Source organism: Periplaneta americana, chromosome 17 (genome assembly GCF_040183065.1).
Source record: "Periplaneta americana isolate PAMFEO1 chromosome 17, P.americana_PAMFEO1_priV1, whole genome shotgun sequence".
Lineage (NCBI taxonomy): Eukaryota > Metazoa > Arthropoda > Insecta > Blattodea > Blattidae > Periplaneta > Periplaneta americana.
In genome coordinates this window covers 65869393-65889531 of record NC_091133.1, presented here as the reverse complement: position 1 = coordinate 65889531, position 20139 = coordinate 65869393, and the positions used below count along the sequence as shown (strand labels likewise).

The 20139-nt window shown below is 35.5% G+C and overlaps 1 protein-coding gene across 1 annotated transcript in view; it reads right to left on the bottom strand.

Annotated features, from left to right (window-relative positions):
- Positions 1–20139, bottom strand: part of LOC138693303 (lachesin-like) — a 1195137-nt gene that overhangs the window by 1130280 nt on the left and 44718 nt on the right. The gene's annotated exons all lie outside the window — the stretch shown is intronic.

The window sequence follows — 20139 nt, the reverse complement described above, 5'->3', positions numbered from 1 at the left end:
TATTCGTAGGCTATAGCAGTGTCAGTGCTAGTGACATGCCTTCTCCGAAGCTGGCCAAATATACAAGACAGGAATCAAATTTTATAATTCTATGGCCTACATTACATTCCACGCTAAATATTTCTGCGTCAAAAAAAAGAAGTTTCTAGCAACTAATATTGAAAAATTAATAATTGTATGAGAGATAAAGAAATATACACATGAGAGATAAAGAAATATACACTAAATCATCAGAAGACACTATAGCAAAGTTACTGAAAACAGATAAACTATTTTTAATATGGATAAAATCTGTAATTATGAATAATTGCCATATTAGTCCTATAGCCTATGAAAATATCTTAACGTTGTAGAATCCATGTATATTACTTAATATAATGTGGATGGCTTGATTTGTTATTCGCTATGTAAACTTATGTTCCACAGTGAAGATCCGAGTTCAAAAGCTGTGACTTATAACTTCAGTATTTTATAGTGCACAAAAATGTTGTTGGAGGCAGATATGCTACAAATACTATTACATTATTTATAAATTTTTGCGTTCATTATCATTCATAATGTAAACATAGTTTAAAATCGTCTTGCCATTAAGATATGCCCACTGGTCGGATGACTCATGATAATAATAAAATTGAAGATCTCCCCGGAAAAAGATGTAACATCAAATTATTGACATGGTGTCTTTGGTGGAAAAAGTAATTTTGAAGCATTCTTCCACAATAATAAACTACTACATTCAATAGTAGAATAAACTTGTATCCTTGATTAGTCAAATGGTTTTGCTAGTAAATATAGACCTAATGAAATCTATCCCTGAAAATATTTTCCTTTCTCCTGAAATATGAATGATAGTTTTGTTAGACATAAACTTATTCTGGAGAGGTCTTCAATTATCCTGGTTCAATCGATCTAAGAATATCATATCCACGTTTATTTCCAAAAAATATATGATGTATTCAATACTGCAGTAGCAGTAGCATCAGCAGTAGCAGCAGTAGTACAGGGACATCATTTTATTTTTACTAACATTTCTAATATTAACCTGGCTATACCTTTGGATCAACGATTGAGAGCCAGAAACCTCCTTCCACGACTAGAGTTCGATGATACTGGCGTAATATACAAACAAATCACTTTACTAGGTATAGGATAGAAGAAAAGTAGTTCATCCATTTACGTAAACTAGGAAATATCGCGCTTTTGAGTTTGATCATTTTCATTAGGTTTTTGTTTAATCAAAATACAGTACAGTATTAACAATGAGTTTTTTTACTCACGAACTGAGCTGTCCATGCGGAGTATTCATTATGCAATGTACTGTATGTTATACTGTCTATAGCACATTAGCGTACAATATAGAGAATGAAGCTAAATTGAAAAATAATCAGAATATCGATATTTAAACACATTTTTGAAAATGGTGGCTGTTCATTTCGATACAGGTTTCAGTTCTAATGTGGATATTATCGCACTATAGACTATTGCACGTAATTCAATTACCAGGTTTGTACTTCGTATCAGTAACTCATGTTGAAATAATTCTGTACCTGCTCTATAAATGAGTACCTGACATACTGTAAGTTCAATCTTCACTTCTGCCCGATCCGAAAAGATTAAATTACTCAGACATGCAATCCACTGTCCGTCCAAGTGGTTATATCGCAGGATCGTAGAAAGGGAGGAAATCACGTGACAGTTAATTACTTAACGATGCCCTTTTATTTAAGTTATTTTAAACATTTGTATAGGTATAATATTACGTAGAAATTAATGTTCTCAGAAAAGAGCTAAGACAGCCCAGCCGCTAGCCTTTACAGAAAGGCGAATAGAAGCGGGTGGGGGAAACCGAGATGCGACGTAGGCAAACAGACGACAGTACCTGTGCGAAAATGATTCAATATTGAAAGCTCTTTCGTCACTGGAAAACGCGAACATATTTTTGGAACGTACTCTTTACTATGACCGTAAGGCTACTATGACTGTATATGCGGTCTTGGATCTGTGTGGAGGACGGTTGAACTTCATTAGTAGAAGGGGTGGGAGTGAAATACATTTAAAAACTCAGGTACAATAGAAATTGAAGTAAAAATAAAATGATGTCCCTGTAGTAGTAGTAGTAGTAGTAGTAGTAGTAGTAGTAGTAGTAGTAGTAGTAGTAGTGGTAGTAGTAGTATATTTAGTATTTTTCTCTCTGGTAATATTATTAGACTGACATATTGGTTAGCTCAACGCTTAAACAAGAACAATATGGAAGGAATCTCTGTTAATCGTCCTTCATTTGATGCAAATGTATGAAGTGGGGCGGGCTCTTTGGAGAAGAGCCACGAAGGGGAAGTTGCTACCGACGATTACCTCTCAGCAAGCATTGGTCCGTGAGCATTCAGTTGGAGCACTTTGGAAATAGTTGTCTCACAATTGTAGCCATATCCTGAACAGTTCAACTCAAGTGGCTCCTTGTCAAGTCATTGTTCTTGATCTTTATAAATTCGGTCTGGTGATGGTCTTTCTGTTTGAGAACATAATTTCAGTTTTACATGTTTAATTTTAGAAAAGAGTAAGGCTACTATTGCAACACTCTCTCTGCCATCTTCAACGCCTCGATGGTATGCAACGTGCCGTGTGTATGAAAAACTATTACTGCAGCAATACTATTACAGACCGTACATAACAGACTACCGAATTATACAACAAACTTAACACTCCACATTTCATTAGAAGGGTTCAGAGCCGTAGTGGGCCAAGCGCCATTCATTAAAACCGGAGAAAGCAAGGGTTAAAATTAAGTGAATACTATAGTTTAATGAAGATTGATATATCATTCAGTTTTAATGTGTATACTTTATTTTACTTGTTATATGTTTCCATTAAATATGGTAATAACTTCATTTTAACCCTTGTTTTCTACGGTTTTAATAAATGGCGCTTGGCCCACTATGGTTCTGAACCCTTCATTTATTACATAAAATTCTACGAACTAATTTCCTGTATTTCCTTCGCGAACATTCAAATCCATTACAACAACAATCAGATAAACAATAGCCCTTAACTATTCTACTATTCTGTCAAATACTACGTATATTGGGGGTTGATTTCATAGTGAATACTTGTAAATGAGTGATACTTATCAGTACTCAAACTCATGCCATATTCATCGTTGCTCCTCATTCATTAAGGAGTGATCAAATAAGCAAGCACCTTATTCCAATAAGTGAGCTAGCAAGCTCACTGAAATGTTCCTCGATCATGTTGATTTTTGACCAGACTAGTTGTTCTTCAGAAATGAGTAATGGGTAATAATAATAATAATAATAATAATAATAATAATAATAATAATAATAATAACAGGTCTAATTACTTTCCAGAATACAGATGTTGAATGTTATGCTGAGCAAATAAAAACGATATATTAGGAGTGTGGAGAATCCCTTAGACCAGCGTTTCTCAAACTTTTTTGAAGTGGGGACCACTTTTTTAAGTCAGAACAGTTCCGCGGGCCACCTTACTCTTGTTCCCTTCGAAAACAAATTTATCATTTTTGTAGCATATTTTAATACCAGTATAGCCTACTTATATTTTAAAATAGAATTGATTAATTAATTATAATACTTTTGTAATTATATTTTTGTAGCCAATCACAAGTAACTTATAACAAATTCTGTGCATTGTTGATTCATCGCTTGCATGTTAGCAGTTAGTTGTTTGAAATCCTTCTTATGTGGTACACGCTAGTAGTTGTCCATGTCTCTGTTAAATAATGCCCATTATAAATAATGGAAAACTGGCTTCGATCCGGATCTTTGAAAAGAAAATAACTTGATTATACGCTTCATTTAGGCAGTGCTAATAGTTCAGAAGCTGTGTGTGAAGAAATATATTAATTATAGTGTCATTAAATAAATATCTAGTCCTAGTAGTAGCTATTAAAAGAAAAAATACTTTCGTAAATAGCTATGACAAGAGTTATCTGAAACTTGGATTTACTTCTTGTAGCAATGAGAGTGAGCCAAAACCCCGGTGCGTTGTTTGTTACGAGTGATTTCAAACGAGTGTATAAAACTCGCGAAATTGAAACGGCACTTAGAGACGTAAAAAGTAAACCTGTCGGATTTTAAAATAGGCGGAGTCTAAATTTTTTTATATCGTCATCTGAAAAACAAATAAAAAATTAATACAGAAACATGCCCGATTTTCAACAAGTAAAGATGCAATTTGGCACGTTCTATTATTGGTGTACGACGTACAGTACGTGCCCATTTAATAGCTGTAGTCAAAACTATTAAGAAAGTCATCAATATATGAAAAGGTTCGGTACTTTGATCCTCTGTTATGAATTCGTGTCGTCCCTGGCTGGGTTATAGACTCGGAACCAGATATGCAGGGAAAAGATGGCGAGAAACGCACGTTCATAGTGCTTTAAATCTGTCTTTTGTTGTTGAGAGTAGAGTGGGAAGTGGGTAGACGGGTAGCGTACGAAATTTCATAACATATTAGTAGAAAAAGTGAAAGGCGATTGCCATGTGTAATTTCCAAAGTCTGAGATTTTCAGCTATAGTGTGATACGCAATCCGTTTGAACTTTATTTTTTCTGTATTTTGAAGGACCACAAGAACAGAACTCGAGGACCACAGGTGGTCCGCGGACCATGGTTTGAGAAACACTGCCTGAGACCACTGTCATCAGCACTGGGTAACGGGTAAGGAGTGTATCGGAATATGCAGAAAAGAGAGGGAGAAAGCATATCCGCCAGCAGTTACATATGTACGCTAGTGCATATCTTATCCCCGGATAAGAGACGCTAGCTCGAGAGTGTAGAGAATAAGAAACGTAGCTGTGTTGGAAAGAGTGGATGAAGAAAGAATGATGCTGAAACTGATCAGAAAGAGGAAAAGTAAATGGCTGGGTCACTGATTGAGAATAAACTGCCTTCTGAAGGATGCATGGAAGGAATGGTGAACGGGAGAAGAGTTCGGGGCAGAAGAAGATATCAGATCATAGACGACATTTATGGATCATATGCGGAGACTAGGAGGAAGGCAGAAAATAGGAAAGACTGGAGAATGCTGGGTTTGCAGTGGAAAACCTGCCCTTGGGCAGAACACTATGAATGAATGAATGGTAAACGTGTAGGGCCTACCTACTGAGAACGAGACGCATTAATTGAAAAAAAAATTGAAAGTAATGTCAACATTGCAGGTGAATTTGATTAAAAAATGACGCCGAATTGCTTGTAAGATGTGGTTCTAGCCATTTTTTTTTTTTTAGTTTTAGTAGGTTATTTTACGACGCTGTATCAACATCTCTGGTTATTTAGCAATGAAATGAAGGTGATAATGCTGGTGAAATGATCCAACACCGAAATTTACCCAGCATTTGCTCGTATTGGGTTAGGGAAAACCCCGGAAAAAACCTCAACCAGGTAACTTGCTCCCACCGAGATTCGAACCCGGGCCACCTGGTTTCGCGGCCAGGTGCGCTGCCCTTTATTCCACAGGTGTGGACGGTTCTAATAATGAAATCGCAAATAAAGATAAAGCATTTTCAAATATCAAAATAAAAGAAGATGTAGTCCTAAAGAGAGGGTTGAAAAGAGATGTACATACACCTGGAAAGTACACGTAATTTGAATTTTATATTAATTTCTTATTATTACATTTAATTAACTGTTGTACTATAGTTCTTATTTTCAACATTCCCTTTATGTCGATCAATATCATCCTGCATGTTAACTTCGGTTGCCTAATGCGCTCCAGTTGTCCCTTTAGCCTGACTGTACTGCTCCAAGTGTTGTTTTATTTGTAAACAGCACACGTGGCGCCCTAGCTTTCTGGACCGTACACGTCTTTGCCGGGCATTACCTAAAGAGTAGTCTTTAACAGCCTCTTCACATAGCGCTGATTCGCAGTGTATGAAAGATTAAAAGGAAAAATAATCTTTCATTCAAATCTTCCAGTATAACTGACAATACAGCATAATATTTACAAGATACAAATATACACGTGTAACGCTGCATTTAGAGTTTTCATTTGATGTAAACGTCACTGATGAGCCGGCGTTTTTCAGATCAAAAGATTACAGTACATTCCTGTCATAAGATGAAGTAATAAAACACAGGTTATTTTTAACTAAAGAACTTTTCAACTCTTGGGATATCTGGTGTTAACAAAAATGTAAACATGTTTAAACATCCTGTTAAGTTTTTGGAAATAAGGCATACAAAATACATCCATGTTTTGTTTTTAATCATTAATATATTTAGCGATAGCTTTAAAAATATTTACTTATCGAAATTACAGCGTAGCACAGTAATAAGGCGCGAACTCATTTCGGGACCTCTCTTGAATTCTCAAGTTGCCAAGTGTGTGGTGGGAGTATTCCCAGTATTCTTCTGTTTCCCTTAACAATATTAATTTTATTCCACCAAAACTTCCAAATACTTTTTTTGTCCCCCTATATTTATACACAATTAAAAACATGTATTCAATCCAGACTATGAGAGTCCATGAGAGACGGAGATCGACAGTCTTGTTACTATAGCCCGACCACTGACATTAAAACCTGCGCCACAAACCAGTGTTCATTCGTGCGCAGGTTGTCATAGTGGAGGATGTGTTGTGTTGTAGATGCGCTCCGTGATCGACGTCTCGCAGCGAGTACGTTCTAAACTATTCGAAACAGCACTCGTGTCCGCGTCCAATCTTTCACTTTACAATCAATTATTAATAATCCATTTCGACTTATTGTGTATAGTTAAAACAGATCGTAATTTATGATAGTGGAAGGGAAACCAAATGTGCGCGGCAGGCTTTTGAAAAGTGACGCGCGTAAAATTATTTATAACATTGCGAAGTATTTAAAAGAGAAAAAAAAACGAATTTAGTTGAAATATAATGTTGTCACATCAACAAGGAAGCTACGGAAGTTTCGGCCAGCTTGATAAAAAACGTTTTGAAGGAAGGGGCAGTGTCATTGTCTACCACAGTTGGAGTCCGATTAGTGTAACCGGCCTAGCGAGTTGCTCGTATAGTGATGACGTTTCCCCTCCATGGCCACGTGAGTATTGGAAAAGTCGATGGTCTTTTTGTAGTTGGTCGAGCTATAGTTACTATTATTTCTGAAACGCTAGCGACAGTGTACCGGCCCCAGTAGGGGCAACCCGCTAGTGTATAGGATTTTTATCAGTGCTACTTGAAGGAAGCTCTGTCCATAAGACTGTCTGTCTACCGTACAGTACGATTATTTAGTTGTGACAGTCGCCGACAGTGTGAGCGTGGGTCAGGCGAATCCATTAATTTACGCCAAGGGGTGTTCGGGTTAGTCAGTCGCTTGCATTCAGAGCGATCGAATGTCACACGTGCGGTAGAGCGGTGTGTTTCCAGTACAGTTAAGCTGTACTGCATTTCTTTACTGACCGTTCGCTCTTATGTCTACTTCGGAGCTCTCCCCACTACTACTATTACTTCCCCTCTTTAGCGTCGCTTAGCTGCCAGGACTAAATAATCGGTCTGTAGGAGTGAAGGTCACGGAGCCAGCAGCAGAACAGCCAGTTGGCAAGACCCCTCGACAATTCAGATATATAGCTGAAGACCATTATACTGTAATTCTCTCAGAAATCACTGTATTATCTTCGGGACTGAAAATCGAAGTTTAGAAATTCTACCCTTGTAATCTCTCTCTGAGCATAATGAATAACATTGTGATGTGAATATGGGAAAACTTCCGTAATCTTTTTCCACATATTATATGTACACACATACACATACATACGACAAATATACACATACAAATAATGTAGATATTGAAAAATCTGCATATTTAAGCTCATTGTAAACCAAGATAGTAGGTATCGTCCTTCAAGTATAAATCAAGATTAATTCAAATCAAATGCTGGGTAACTTTCGGTGCTGGACCCCGGACTCATTTCACCGGCATTATCACCTTCATATCATTCAGACGCTAAATAACCTAGATGTTGATACAGCGTCGTAAAATAACCCAATAAATTAATTCAAATGGAATTTGTTAGTTATGGGGTAGATTATCTTCAACTTCTGCCGTTTTCTCCATCAATACGTATTTCTGAATTCACATTTTTCACTGCAGAAAATAAACGGGAACTTCGGCATCGTAACGCATTCTGACGTATCTACTATATGAAGTTCCTAAAGAGAAGTTATCATTAATAATCATGTCCTGCAACCATAAAATTCTTAGTTAGCGTCTACGGTTGAGTATTCATGTATAACGTGGTAACGTCTTCGTCAAACGGGATATTTAAGTTTTTGAAGTTTCTGGATATATTGATTCCAATTGATAAAGAGCATCCTTGTCGTACTTCTCTTCCTATTAATAATAATATAATAGTATAATAATAACTTAATATTGCTGAAAATATTTAATGAATTTTAAATCTGAAGTAACGTTTTATATTATGTTACTTTGCAATGTTACAAATCTTTAGGGATCATAGATGCAAGCATAATAAGCAATTTACGAATACGTAACCAAGTCCAGTATCGCTTAGATTACGAAATATGCTATCATGTGGCAAAGCCACACTCTTTTGCTTTCATGTATACTGGGACGCTTATGTAAAGAGAAACAATCAGAAAATCAGTAATAACTACTGGAATACCCGCAAGAGTGGACTAGTAACAGTGATGTAGCCGTCTTTGTAGCTGAGTTAGCAGAGCGTAACTGCAGATCGAAGTTCAAATCTCGGCGAAGGCAGAGTTGTATTAGTGGTTTTGAGGGTTTTCACTAGGTTCTTCCATTTTTCGTTATTCCATGAACACTTTCCACAAGTTCCCCTTCATTATCATATCCATCTCCAAAAATATGGCCCCACTTGTGTTTGCGTGGAGCAGAATCGATCGTTCGCCTTGTTAGGTATTCCTCGCTGTTTGGTAGATTGCAGTGGCGATGTATTCTAGACGACTCGTAGATCCACATAAAAGACACCAGAACCCTTCCCGCCAGGTTCTTGCTTGTCTAACGGAGAAATAACAACTCATGTATATCTGTGATATAGGGAAGATGAATATAAGAGATATGATATACGGACTTTATGACTGAAAAGGAGTAAGTAGTGTGGCGGATGTTGGAGCCGATCATCACAATCGGCATGTAGCTCATTTGAAAACAAGGGTGCCCAAACCCTATTTTTGTTGAACTGCTTAGAGATACCTCAATATCCCTCTATACATCTACCACAGCGATATCTATTTCTGTGATATTAATGTTTGAGCAGTGTGTCCAGTAGATAGTGTAAACTTGTTGATTTTGGAAAATTTTCTACGAATATACTGATGAAGATTTCCCTTACGACAGGCATCAAAATGAGCATTCATTATGGTTCCTCTGGCGTCCTGATATTTTAGTAACCGATTACAGATTAAATCAGGTAACCTAGGCATTTCCGAATTTGTGTTACTATCTTTAAATTACTTTCTATGGTCCTTTTACTATGTATAAAAATATTTTAACAAGGTAATTAAAACATTCTGCATAAATGTAGGTATGTTATATTATAAGCACCTCGATAGTGCGTGTATAATATAATCATGAGTTGGATTTCCTCATAAGCCACGACTATGCGGAATAAATTCAAATTCAACCTACAAACTGTGCTGATTTGATAGAAGGTATCATTTGAAGTATTTTGAGATAGAAAACCAAATGCCGGAAACTGTTTCTTAGCAATAGATCGCGAAAGTGTCCAGGAATGAATTCGATTAGAAAATTACTTCCCGTAGGGCATATACGCTCACACTGTACCTCAACTCAGTCCACAATGTAAGGCATTATTCTCTTTACACATCACCTACCAAATAGTGCAGTGCCTTGGAAAACTTTAACGATGCTTTTCGTGATAGATGGATTAGACGTGGTGGTCCGGTAGCCTGGCCTGCTAGGTCACCTGATCTGCTGAAAGCCCATTAGACTTTTTTGTATGGGGTCAATGAAGACAGAAGGTTATCGTACTCTAGTCGCTTCGGCCGAAGATCTTGTGGTGAATGTCGTTGCTGTAGCCCATGAGTTAAAAGAAATTCGTGGTATGTTTGCGATGGTCAGGCATTCAACGATTATGACATGCAGAGACTGTACCGAATGAGTATCACACATTGAACAAAATCTGCATTATTTTTTTTTAATTCTTGATTTTTTTACTTTGTATGTATAATTAAATACTTCCCAGGAAAAGGATGTCACATGAAATTAATTAAATATGTGGTTTATGTGGAAAAAACTAATTTTGAAGCATTAATTTATAGCAATAAATTGTTTCATTCAATAGCTGAATAAACTGTATCATGGATTATTCAAATGGTTCTGCTAGTAAATATGGGCCTAACGAAATATACTTCTGACATTATTTCTCTTTCTTCTGAATCGTGTATTATAAGCCTAGATTTGTTGTTTACACCCATATTAGGGAGTGTCTTTAATACTGCAGCATTAATTTCATTTTTTTAACTGAGTATGGTCAAAATAATAGTCTACATTATAATATTGTTACAAATAAAGTCAAAATTAATGTGATAAAGTACAGTTATCAAATAAAAATAATTAACATCCTCTTTCTTGTGATCAATAAAATTGGTTTCTGGCCATTGGTGTCCTATCTCTAATTGTTTAGTTAAGTATCCTCTGCAATTGCTGGAAGTTTGTCGGTTGAATTTAGATTCACCCTGTATGCTCGTTGGAAATTTTATGATCTGTCTTGTCTTGTGTGAAGGTCCGGTGTCGTGCGTATCCCAAGAGTCGAGTGTTACATTGTGTATTCGCTTAGTATCAATATGAATTTCGAATAAATTTAAATATTCAACAATAGCAAATAAAAAAGTCAAATATACTTTTCAAACACTGATGTATTTACTGAACTTTTAACATAAAATATTTTTTACTGTGATACCAACAACGAATATTTAAACTTCAAAAGACACATGTACACTCAAATACTGTTTTGCGTAACTGTTTTTATAGCATATTAAAAACAGCCTACGGACTTGGAGTAAAAGTCAATGCTAGATATAACAGTAATTTCGACTTTCAAATGTTTACTCATTCTAAAAAAAAAGAGCAAGAGTTTATGAATTCAACCAGCAACAGTTGTGCTATTCTCGGTGCTAAATTAAGCGATATATATTAAAAAAAAACCTCTTGTTGAATATGTGCACGAGAGGGGGCTTTGCTGGAACGTAGCCATCACTCCCTGCATGTAGCCATGACAGATGGCGTGTCACATCCAGATGAGTGAATATTTACACGCCCACAAACACACACACTCACACACATTCGGTCCTGGACCAACACTCGTGTTGACAAACAGAGAAAGTGATTATTCACTAGAACGCATGCGCATATCGGAACAATCCCATTACATCCCATACAAAAACGTTGTTCTATTTTCTCTGCATATATACTATACGATTTAAGGAGGAAGATTTGTGACCATCGATAATGCAGGCCTCTGTAATTTCATTATTTCATTTCTGAAAATGGTACGAGTAGAATCCGACTTGTGCCGCGCCATTATTTTGAGAGATTTTAAATGTTTTCAGTCCGTAACAGTCGAGATGTTTTCACTGAAATAAAGTGTTATTATTATTATTATTATTATTATTATTATTATTATTATTATTATTATTATTATTAAAAACCACATAAATATAACTACCAAGAAAATATTTCACAATAAAATTAGGACTAAATAATCGCACTGTATATAATTATACTAGTGAAAGCTATACCTCTCCTCTTAAAGGCTTTTATTGTGAGGTGATTAGACAGTTAAAAAACCACCTCAGACTGTAGAATTTTCCTTCAAAATCTCTGTAATTTCTTTAACATTGCATGTTATAGTGCATACATTTTATCTTCCCTCGTTCGGATATGTAGAGCAGACGGTGCAGTGCACAGAGTGCCTGTATTATAGATCCTAATCCTTCACTCCAAATCTCAAAAATATTTTACCGTAATTTTAATTCAAATTACCTACTACCTGCGTAAAGACCTTTATAAGTTATGATATAGTAACCGCAACACCACTGACGATTATGTGGGTGTTCTGCATGACAACAATATATGTAATGTCTTCTTTTATGTCCACAATTCACTATAGGTCATAAATTATTCCCTAGCCTAAATGTAGTGGACCCTAACTCCAGACATCCAGGGGTGAGAAGTAATGTCTCGTCCTCCACCTACGAACACTACATTGCTGTTATAGTGTGACTTGCAGATGGTAATTTCAATACTGCCTTCCATATACATGAGAGTAGGAAAAAGCGTGGAGACAAAATAATATAGATCTTACACGGTATATCGATAAATCTTAAGATGGAAACCTGGCGTAGTGTTGATGCTATCTGAAGAAAAACCAGTGTGTTATTTCTCAGCTGCTGGGTTAAAAATAACTTAACTCTGAAGAAAGAAGAATAGCGTAAAAAGAAAATACAGATAAAAGTAGAGGTCACCAAAAGTGAAAAGATTCAACATCGTAATAAATTCTGTGGAGATATTGGAAGATTGTGGTTCGTGAAAAGACTGAACAATAAAATTTTTAAAGATCTGACACTTTCTATGAACTCTAGAGCATAAACCCCGTCCTCAAATATACTGCAGCATGTTCATATAACATTAGACTACATGAAATCTTACAACACCATGGTATAATAAAATTGCAGAAGGTTGATCATCGACACAGAGTATGCATTATTGTCGTAAAAATTTCGGAGTGTGAAGGTACGTCATCGCAAGCAAAACAACTGCGACCTTCGAGCGATAAACATGTGACAGGGAAAGGAAGTACCTTAACCATTTTATATTGCACTGTCGTTTTATTTTTTGAAGAATAAAATTGTTTTGTAACCTGCACTATAAAGGACACTGAACTTCGAATAAAACGAATTGCGCTTATTGATTTCCTTAAAGTTTACTCAGCCTATAACAGAAATGAGTACCAGGGGTATTCATCTGCTCTCCATTCGTAATAAATATCCGAACTATTTAACCTTCGTATCCCTATGAGGAGTGTAATCACACACCAGCTTTAGTATTTTGAACAATAATATCATCCTATGTGATTTCAGCTACACGTATTAATTATTTTGTGTCACAAAACATTATTACGTAATTTCCAATTGTTATCACTCCAATTTTGTTAACAATGTGCCCACAAATAAATTAAATTATCCTTGGGGTGCATGTACACCCGTCTCAGGAACCTATGTTGTAATTTTGGCGACACTGTAATTCTACTTTTCTTACCTTCTATATTGTTATTCTGGACCAACTTCATGGGGTAGTGGTCAGAATTTCTGACTACAGTTCACTAGGTCTCGGGTTCGACCTCTACTGGCACTTCATTGTCATCCTATCATAATACCATCGGTGCAACGTAACTCCGTCTTTCAGGCACCCCAACCTCAGCAGTGGGCTACAAATAAGCCATTGCCAGGAGAGACCAGAAATGTCAAGTGACCTGTTTGTTTTCCTGAATGTATTATTATTAGTATTATTATTATTACTATTACTATTATTACTATTATTATTATTATTATTATTATTATTATTATTATTGTCTACTGCTGCAACTATCATTATTACTCTTGTAAATATAAATTTTATTTATTTATTTATTTATTTATTTATTTATTTATTTAATTAGTTATTCATTTATTTCACGGCTCTGTATCAGCTACTGGGTTATTTAGTCTCGATGGAATTTGTGATATAGAAATGTTATTGAGCGAGATAGAGCCGATGATTCGCCACAGATTGCCTGAGGAACTTCCTTTCGGAACTCTGGAAAGATCCTCCTTTGTCTCAGATGAAACGGGGAGCCCATAACTTTGTCTACTGTCAATCATACTTTGAAAAACGCGCGCGCGGGGGTGTGTGCGTGTGTGTGTGTGTGCGCGCGCGCACGTGTGTGTGTGTGTGGGTGTGTTTTTTTCATCAATATTTTAATTCTTAACTTGTTTAAATTTTGAAACATTGTATAAATCTACGTCTTCCCTCTCGAAGACCAAAAAAGTACTTGGGGTGTGATGACACCCTACACAGTGCTCCTCGTAAGTTTTTACGGCACGGGGACACGAAGGTTAATATATTATCTTTCTTTAATTCATAATGACTTTCACTTTCATCACTCATATTGCTTCAATGCGTAAGCACTACTCTATCCGAACTCAATAATTATTGTTGTCTCATCTTTTATATATTATATTTATATTACTATGAGTTTCCTTTAGATGTGTTCTTTAATGTTTAGAACTCACTTTTGTACAGAAACATTTTCTTTTGAAAGATACTTTATTTCAACAGATCTGGTTAAGACATCGTACAGTCGACCTAGTTGGCGAGTTGGTATAGCGCTGGCCTTCTATGCCCAAGATTGCGGGTTCGATCCCGGGCCAACTCGATGGCATTTAAGTGTGCTTAAATGTGACAGGCTCATGTCAGTAGATTTACTGGCATGTAAAAGAACTCCTGCGGGACAAAATTCCGGCACACCCGGCGACGCTGATATAACCTCAGCAGTTGCGAGGGTCGTTAAATAAGACAACATTTAAGACATCGTACAATTTTCCTCGCTTGTTTAATCCGTAACTTTGCGTCTGTCATTTCAAAGCTTTTGTCAGTGAATATAGTACCTAAATACTCGTATTTAAAGATTTTCGTTTGTTTTATTTTAAAATCATTCCTTAAAATTATTACATTATTTCCATTCAGTTCCTGAATAAAGTTAAATATTCAGTTTTCTTGTATATTTATACTTACATCATTTCCATCGTTGTAATATTATTGTAAACATATATTTTTAATTTTCGGAAATACATAAATTCTTCAATTCTAATTGATATTCTATAATCCGTTAAATGCACCTGTGTATGTATGTATGTATGTATGTATGTATGTATGTATGTATGTATGTATGTATGTATGTATGTATGTATGGCGATCGATTGTTCGTTATTCTTCCGTTGTGGTTTCCGAACTACATATATTAAATATACAGTAAAACATACACAATTTTAAATTTCAAGAGCTAGAAACAAATTTTGAGATTAAATATTCTTGACTGCAAATACCAAACAGTAAGGTCCACATGATCATACTTACTTACTTACTTACAAATGGCTTTTAAGGAACCCGGAGGTTCACTGCCGCCCTCACATAAGCCCGCCATCGGTCCCTATCCTGTACAAGATTAATCCAGACTCTATCATCATATTCCATCTCCCTCAAATCCATTTTAATATTATCCTCCCATCTACTTCTCGGCCTCTCCAAAGGTTTTTTTCCCTCCGGCTTCCCAACTAACACTCTATATGCATTTATGGATTCACCCATATGTGCTATATACTCTGCCCATCTCAAACGTCTGGATTTAATTTTCTTAATTATGTCAAGTGAAGAATACAATGAGTGCATTTCTGCGTTGTGTAACTTTCTCCATTCTCCTGTAACTTCATCCCTCTTAGCCCCAAATAGTTTCCTAAGAACCTTTTTCTCAAACACCCTTAATCTCTGTTCCTCTCTCAATGTAAGAATCCATGTTTCACAACCATATAGATCAACCGGTAATATAACTGTTTTATATATTCTAACTTTCAGATTTTTTTGACAGCAGACTAGATGACAAAAGCTTCTCAACCGATTAATAACAGACATTTCACATATTTATTCTGCGTATAATATCCTCCCAAGTGTCATTTATATATTTTGTTACTGTTGCTCCAAGATATTTGAATTTTTCAACCTCTTCGAAGGATAAATCTTCAATTTTTATATTTCCATTCGTACAATAGTCTGATCACGAGACATAATCATATACTTTGTCGTTTCGGGATTTACTCCCAAACCTATCGCTTTACTTGCTTCAAATAAAATCTCCGTGTTTTCCCTAATCGTTTGTGGATTTTCTTCTAACATATTGACGTCATCAGTATAGACAAGAAGCTGATGTAACCCGTTCAATTCCAAACCCTTTCTGTTATCCTGAGCCTTCCTAATGGGATATTCTAGAGCGAAGTTAAAAAGTAAAGGTGATAGTACATCTCCTTGCTTTAGCCCGCAATGAATTGGAAAAAGCATCAGACAGAAGCTGGCCTATACAATCTGCTGTAAGTTTCAATGAGACACATTTTAATTATGCAAGTCTAGTTTTTCAGGTAAAGCTGAAGCAGACTTGAATAATTTCAAGGGAAAAATTGTTCCGGGGCCAGGTGTCGATCCCGGTATCAGAACAATTTTTCCCTTGAAATTACACATTTTAATTAATCGAATTAGTTTCTTGAGAATATCAAATTCAATAAGAATGTTACATAAAATTTTTCTCTTCACCGAGTCATATGTCCTTTTGAAATCTATGAATAACTGATATACTCTACCCTTATACTCCCATTTTTCTCCAATATCTGTCGAATGCAAAAAATCTGATCAATAGTCGATCTATTACGCCTAAACCGCACTGATGATCCGCAATAACCACATGGTCATATTGACTTTTTATTGTTATGTGTGGTTTTTAAATTAAATTTAGTATCACAAGATACTCTATAATAGTATGAGATTAAATATAAATGTAACAACTAAAGATGCAAAAACAAATACAATTTTAAGTACATTCTGTTATAGATATCTGACAAAACGGGGCGATGTTATATAACTACTACTACTATTATTATTATTATTATTATTATTATTATTATTATTATTATTATTATTATTATTATTATTTTATCATTATTATTATTATTATTATTATTATTATTATTATTATTACACTACTATTATTCAACGTAATCTAATCTATCTTTCTCACTTTATTTTGATTATATCCTAGCACGGTATGGGAGTTACCTGTAACAACGCAGTTAAGGCGTTACGCTGCGAGCCAGAAGGTCGCGGGTTCGATTTCGGATGAAGGCACAGATTTTCGCACTTCGGCCCTGGAGTTTAGTCAGCCTCTGAATTGAATTAATACAAGGGGTATATCCTAGGGTCCAAAGGTGTTAAACACGCACGACTTGCATCCCTTCTGTTACTAATACTGATTGTCCAGAAAAGGAGGGAGCCTTATATTTTCAATATTCTGTGTGTCTCCATGGTCTGTAATAGGGATACCTGTGCTATTTACCTTTTCAACTTCAATATCTGTTTGTGTGTAACAGATAACAGAAAATCCATTACAATTGAAGATATATGAGGGGCTCACAACCAGATTGGACCAAGTCCACCAGTGATCAGTTAGTGGATTAATACAATCTCGGTTGAAGAAAACTTAGATTTATTCATTGCCATAACAAACAAAGTCCATAACTCATTTGTTACTCCACAGAGGGCAGCATTTCCTATGTAAGGTGAAGGTTGCTAAGCGTGAGCCAGGAACTTTAAGACTCAATATCTCAGAACTATTCCAGATGGACTTGGTCCACTCTGGTTGTGAACCCCTCATATATTTCTCAAAATTCAAAACATATTTCTTTCACAGTAATAATATAAAGAAGGAAAAGTAGTATAAATAATCCAATCCCCGATTTCTTTAGCTCAGAATAACATCGAAGTGCTGATTTTTTGGCTTGTTTCTTTTTCTATCTTGTGAGGATTTGGAATCAACATTTAACATTAAGAAACATTAGGACTCTCTGAACACGTGATGACCACAGCGCAAGACAAAAACTTAACTGTCTATAAATTACGTAGAAAATATACAATACCAAGGATACACACTCAGTTCTTATGAAATACAATTATATTTCCTTTTGTGTAATGAAAATAGAGCCGGAGTCTCTGGATTACAATTATATATTATAGCCGGATTATATTATTGGTTTATACATTTAGAAAAAATCATAGTAAATTACATTTAATTTAACGCTTTTGCACAAAATTTAGCAAGCAAAGAGAAAGAGAAAGACAGAGGACCGACGACGGACAATCGAGACTAAAATAATGAGAGACGGGCAAACAAAAGAAAAAAACACAGAAAAAGAGAGACAAAGACGATAAACAGATAAACAAGAGAAATGAAAGAAGAGACAAGACAAACAAAGAAAACAGAGAGACAAAGACGATAAACAGATAAACAAGAGAAAGGAAAGAAGAGACAAGACAAACAAACAAAGAAAACAGAGAGACAAAGACGATAAACAGATAAACAAGAGAAAGGAAAGAAGAGACAAGACAAACAAACAAAGAAAACAGTGAGACAAAGACGATAAACAGATAAACAAGAGAAAGGAAAGAAGAGACAAGACAAACAAACAAAGAAAACAGAGAGACAAAGACGATAAACAGATAAACAAGAGAAAGGAAAGAAGAGACAAGACAAACAAACAAAGAAAACAGAGAGACAAAGACGATAAACAGAAAAACAAGACAATAGCAAGAAAAGATAAGACAAACAAAAAAGACAGGCAAACAAATAAAACAAACAAACAAGCAAGATGACAGATTGAAAGATGTAGGTCTATAAAGAATACATAATTATTTATAATGCCTTACGTCTCATAAGCTTAGAAAAATTGCTGACTATACTCTTTAAAGAGCATGTACTAGGACCCTGAACACAGTGAATAATTACAATGTTCCCTTTTCCGGTCTTGAATTGATTTTTCTGAAGTAGCTACTTTCAACTCCACAGCAGCTGCGGAGGTCGGTAATTAATAGGCCTTCTTCTTTATCGCTTCTTGGATTTAATTTACCTGTTGCAAGTGTGCAGCTAGTACGGGTAATATGAGAGTCAGCGCGTGTGCTCCATCTTGCAGGCGAGTGGCTTCTTCTACAGCGTTAATGAAAGGACACATCTACCCTTCCATCATGCTATTAACACAAGAGGAAGACCTCTTGCATTATGTTATAAGTGTATTCTTGCTCGTAAAGAATCTAATATTAGATACAAGTGCATAAATAAAAAATAATAATAGTGGACAACAACGAATTCCACAATTTGGGACATCTGGCCGAAATCTACGGTTGACCACTAGGATCCAGAATACAAAGCAGAGGTTAAATGAAAAATACAATATGATTGCGGAGAGAATACGGAACAATGATAAATTTAAAAATAAAGTACAATTTGAGTTCGGAGAAACATGAGATGAAAATACATTGAGGAGTAATGAAATGAAGTGAAAAAAATTACGTACTACTGTACAAGTGATTGTGTAAAAGGGATAATGAATCTCTCAATACCATTAGACAAATTTTGTTAATGTCCTCATTAGAAAATTTAAGAGATAGGAGAATGGTTTTGGTTGACTTAAATGAAGTTTCCCTAGCGCCAAAAAGAAGTCCTTTCACGTCCCATGTATTAATATTCATTTTGTATCTCTCACTGAAGTGAGGAATACATGGGTTATAAATAGACTTCTTTTCATTGTTAACGTTATTGGCTTGTTGATCATCCTTCTCGAAACGGACAGTGGGGTCAAGAATGAGGCTTCTTTGATTCGGTTGCCTAACAAATATTTACAGTAGATTATCTTTGGTAAAGTGCACGGCTGAGTAATGGATTTTTATGCGTACAAAATGTTAAGTACAAATATCGTCAATTGAGGAATAGTTATTTTTATAATAAGACAAGTTAGTAAAATTAATTTTTTTTCACGACTGGAATACGAATAAATCCAGTTACGCAAAATGTATACACGATTTTATCCAATATCGCTTAATGAATCTTTATGCTAAATAAATATTATAATGAGACTGCGGTCTAGGGTCACCGATTCGCGAGACTGACGTTTGAAACGCACGGAGTATACGTGACGTCAAGATCTATGGAGTGAGAGGCACTGTGAGAGTACAGTTTCGTAAAAAATTACATTACCGCCTTTCTCATTCTGCTTAGCGTGGGTCCTTGCAATCACCATACGTTCTTGAGATCCTGTGAGTAAGCAAGTACGTATATTTTATTTCTTTTCATTTGTTTATTTGATTATTTATACTTGCATATTTGTGTCAGTCTTAACTTCGCTGATTAAAATTCACACTACTGAGGAACATGTCGGAAATTAAAAGCACCAAGCGTTCCCTTGAGAACGAATTTATAGAGAAGTTCGAAAAGGAATATTTTCTTATTGAAGGAAAAAAAAACACTACATTTTGCAAATTGTTAAAAAAACTATAAGG